The 4966-nt window shown below is 44.1% G+C and overlaps 1 non-coding gene across 1 annotated transcript; it reads right to left on the minus strand.

The window, feature by feature from the left end:
- Nucleotides 1-457: 457 nt before the first annotated feature.
- Nucleotides 458-529, minus strand: Trnat-agu (transfer RNA threonine (anticodon AGU)). The gene has a single exon. It is a non-coding gene; the product is annotated as a tRNA-Thr (tRNA).
- Between the last annotated feature and the right edge of the window lie 4437 nt (nucleotides 530-4966).

Here is a 4966-nt window from a genome sequence, read left to right on the forward strand (position 1 = left end):
CATTGCTGCGAAAGGTGGATATACACTGTACTAGTGCCGACATTGTGCATGCTCTGTTGCCTGTGTATATGTGCCTGTGGTTCTGTCAGTGTGATCATGTGATGTATCTAACCCCACGAATGTGTCAATAAAGTTTCCCCTTCCTGGGACAATGAATTCACGGTGTTCTTATTTCAATTTCCAGGAGTGTATATAGATCCTTTGAGAAACCACTGTATTCTTTAGCAATACGTTATCACAGGCCTGCCTTCCTAGGAAATTAGGTAAATTTGTTTTGTGAAAACAGTCCACATAAAGCTTCCACGAATTAGATTTGTATATGTTAGAATTCTGACGACGTGGTCCCCACTTGGAGTTCTTTGCCCCGTTCTGAAATCTGAAGCGATGATACTGTCCATTACATTCCGGAAAATAAATAAATGTATATATGCCGACTGAAAGGACGAATGAAAATATACACCAAGGCAGGGATTTGAACCCAGGCCTTCTGTTCACTAGGGAGATGCGCTAACCACTACGCCACCCTGGCACAGTGGCTCTGTACAACTGCACGGACTACCACTGCATGACTCCCTTCTCGGTCCAAATTCTCATTCACGCCTCAGCCCACTTGGTATTCTCCCTAAGCTCGAACAGCGTTGCAGAAGCCTTGGTACAAATTGTCATTTGTCGCTTCAGTCTGCATATGTAGATCATAGACGTTTCAGACATAAAAAGGTCTCCGGAACCATACAGTTTCTCTTCATACAGAAGTGAGTAACAGGTCCTCTCTCTTCTTTAACCCACCTTGTCTTCTTGTAGGAGGAACATTTGACAGGAAGAGCGTTGTGATTGTGTATAAAGCCGTCCACCCTTACATAGACCACATAGTTAATACACGCTAGTGTGATTGCGTTACTTTTCGAGGAAACCGGTTGGCCGGCAACGGTGGCCGAGCGGTTCTAGGCTCTTCAGTTCGGAACAGCGCGACTGCTACGGTCGCAGGTTCGAATCCTGCCTCGGGCGTGGATGTGTGTGATATCCTTAGATTAGTTAGGTTTAAGTAGTTGTAATTTCTAGGGAACTAATGACCACAGATGTTAAGTCCCATAGTTCTCAGAGCCATTTGAACCAATTTTGAAACCGGTTGGATTACTAGTCTTGACAAACTGTCATCGTTGACATTTGCAGGAAAAATTGCAATTTACTCTTCATCTCCATCAGCAAGAAGTGGCGATGTCGACAGGTGTTCTAAATGTCAGCGTATCATGGAGCAGGGGCATGTGATGTTGTTGACGGCTCCCTTACATCTGTCGTAAAGAACTGCTACCAGACTCACTTTCTTTGACGTCAACGACGTAGCACCACTAGAGTGGGAAGACATCCGTAGTATGTCAATATTACGATATCCGTATCACATGAAGAATAACTAATAAAAATACTGATAATGGTAGTAGTAGTAATAGTAGTATAAACATGGTGTTAAGGATTAAGTTCGGCTTGAATGTGAATAATTCCATGTAACAGAAATGCATCGTAATAGCATGGAAGGAATCAAATGTAGAGAAGTGAAGTAATCAGAACGAATATTAATAGGAAAAGGTTAGAAGACACGGTTGAAGAAACAAAACAGAGATAGAGATAAGGAAGCTCATGGACAATGTCGACAATATGACAGATACTTGCTTCACTGTACGTCAGGAGGCAACAGCTGGCGTATGTCGAGAGGGAAGCTATGCTGTTGGTAAAGGATAAAGCTTCAACCTCCTCTTGAGTGGAGAGGTTACAGGGTAGATCGTTGCAGAGTCGTATGGTTGAAACGGAGAGAGAGATGAAGAAAGATTTACTTTTGTGTTGGCAGTATAATGCAGGTCTCCAATCTGGCATTGCAGTTTTGGAACGATAAGTATATGAAATGTGGGGAAAGCTATTAAGGACGCCGGTGGCAAAGAAGAAAAAAGAGCGTACGAAAATCACGGCGCATATCCAGTCGCATCCACCATAACTGAGTACAGTAAGGGCTGAAGTGAACAATCTACATAATATAATATGACGATTTAGTTTCCTGAATCGTATCATGCGACCCGCTATAATTTCATATCGTATGTTGCGCTAGTACTGAATGAGCGCCGGCCGCAGTAGCCGAGCGGTTCTAGGCACTTCAGTCCGGAACCGAACGACTGCTACGGTCGCAGGTTGGAATCTTGCCTCGGGCATGGATGTGTGTGATGTCCTTAGGTTAGTTGGGTTTAAGTTCTAGGGGACTGATGGCCTCAGATGTTAAGTCCCATAGTGCGCAGAGCCATTTGAACCATTTGACCTAAATGAGCAAATATACTTTTTACAAAGCTGCCGAATATTATTTATTTTATCTAAGAAATAAACAAGTTGCCTGATCTTCAAGCTTACAATGAACTTTTGCGTTGTTGCAGGTGGGTGGTGTGCATAGTGAATGCCATAAGAAACTCTCTGGACGGACATAACGGCGGCTTTGCAGCGGTCACGCAGCCGTCCTAACGTCACTTCTTTGCCAGCTCGTGACGTAATCAGCATGTGGTCACCACAGCAGGTAACGTGCTTCACATATAGAATTATGGCGCTGAGGGCCGACTTCAAGTCGAAGGATCGTCCGTATCAGAGCGGCATATGATTTTCTAAATATGAATCGCACAGATAAAACCAGTGTAACAACAAGGATGTCACTTTCATGCGACTAACTGAAATTTCACCAACTGTCATCGACTCCCAACTGTTCGTCAGGTGAACCCTTCCCCAAGGACTTCCTTAAAAAAAATAAATAAATAAAAATATCTGCGCATCCTACTACAACACCATCACGACGAAGTAGATAATAATATTTCATACATTAAAACATAAAGAAATTCTTATGCATAAAATGAAAACCAGAACTTATCCACATACCCGGAAGCGCACCGTTTCTGAGCATAGAATATCAAATCAAACACCTTCCAGCCATCTAAATTGTTATTTTATTGGGCTACCAGTTTCGGCCCCTTGATCTGGGTGTAGGAGTCTGCAGTTGATGTCTGAAGCGATCGCTGTCTCAAAAATCTACGGATACGAGGCACTCAATGCTGACCCCTATTTTGACTCGATCAAAGTTTGGAATCATCCTACACGCCGATCAGGGAGCCTGAAGATGGCGTAATATATTGCCCAAAATTGTAGCCTAATAAAATAACAACTTAGACTGCTTATTTGACTACCAATACCGAACTGCCGAAATCCCGCAACCGTCTGTGAAAAGATGGACGTACAAATAATCTCTGAGTGTTGGCTCTTCTGAGGCCCAGATTGGGCATCAGCCGAGTATTTGTCCAAACGATCGTGGAAAACTGCCTAAAAACTAAAGTGAGCACGGCAGGTGTAAAAGCCAGCTGTCGCTAACCTGACGTGCAGATTTGACCCCCATCACGTGCTGCATGCTAAGCTACATGACAAGGCTAGATTGATTCTGCTAATATTTTTCTCGTTTTTCGGGAACATTGGGGAGAAAATATGTGTAACCATTTGAGACTTTCATCGATAAGCCATGTGTCGTATGTTAATACATTATCTTTAAAGTAACCGTCAAAAGATACTGGTGACATTACAACATACTCAAACGGTTCTCTACAATTCGAATACGTTTGGTACGAAAACATAAGAATCCTTCTCGTTCATATACAGTTAGTAGTAAACGAAGAAGAGGTGGTGTTCGTAACTGACAGATGGCTCTAGAATGCTGTTGTTGCCGATCAAGGTGTGTGATTTCTTATTGGACGAAAGTTACTACCCCCCCCCCCCCCCTCCTGTGGACTCGGGTAGACGCGGCCGGCCGGGGTAGCCGAGCGGTTATAGGCGCTACACTCTGGAATCGCGCGACCGCTCCGGTCGCAGGTTCGAATACTGCCTCGGGCATGGATGTGTGTGATGTCCTTAGATTAGTTAGGTTTAAGTAGTTCTAAGTTCTAGGGGACTGATGACCTTAGAAGTTAAGTCCCATAGTGCTCAAAGCCATTTGAACCATTTTTTTTGGGTACGCGCACCGACGCCGGATCGACTCCGCCCGGCGGACTAACGACGAGGTCCCGTGTGCCAGCCAGCCTGGATGTGGTTTTTAGGCGGTTTTCCATATCCCGCTAAGTAAATCCCGAGCTGGTCCTGACGTTCCGCTTCAGTTACACGAGTTGCAGACATTTGAAACATGTTCGCACTATTCCATGGATTACACTAGATGCAAACAATTGGGGTACACACATTCCGTACTGAGGGTGGGGGTTGGGGGGGGGGGGGTATGGGGTGGTGACAGGAAGGGCATCTGGCCACCTATTAAAAGTAACATGCACAATCCGGTTAACCATAACAGCACACCCCACCAGTTGGAATACATGCTTGGAAAGAGTGAGATTGGAAGAAACTTACTACATGGCATGCATGTGATGTGTTTTTATAGATATTCAGGATGGCTGTTTTTGTGAAATGTGCACTGGCGGAAAAAATCGCAACACGAAAAAATAATTAAGGTACAGTAATGAAATCCCAGAAATTCATTTGTCTAGGTAATACATTTAAGTGATTAACGCTGGAAGATAACAAGTTAACGTAAGCGCGAGATAAGACATTGAAAAAGTGAAATACTAGTATATTAATAACTGGTGGCGCGGCCAGAACGTTGAATGCAAGCATGCAGACAACATGCATTGTATCGTAATGGTACCAAATGCCAGTTTGTGGTATGGAGTTCTATGCCTGTTGCATTTGGTCGGTGAATACGGGGATTCTTAACACTGCACAGAGAGCCGAGTGGAGACACTTCTGCATGAAGTCAGGATAGCTGTTGGGAACCTGTGAAGTGTCAACGGCGCAACTAAAACATTTATTAGAGTTCACTTATCTGTTTGCACTGCTTACAAGTTGTCGTTCTTCTGCAACAACCTCGGTTGTTGCTATTTCAGGAGAGAGGCAGCTGCCCAGCGCGAAGTGC

Source organism: Schistocerca serialis, chromosome 6 (genome assembly GCF_023864345.2).
Source record: "Schistocerca serialis cubense isolate TAMUIC-IGC-003099 chromosome 6, iqSchSeri2.2, whole genome shotgun sequence".
In the NCBI taxonomy this organism is placed as follows: Eukaryota; Metazoa; Arthropoda; class Insecta; order Orthoptera; family Acrididae; genus Schistocerca; species Schistocerca serialis.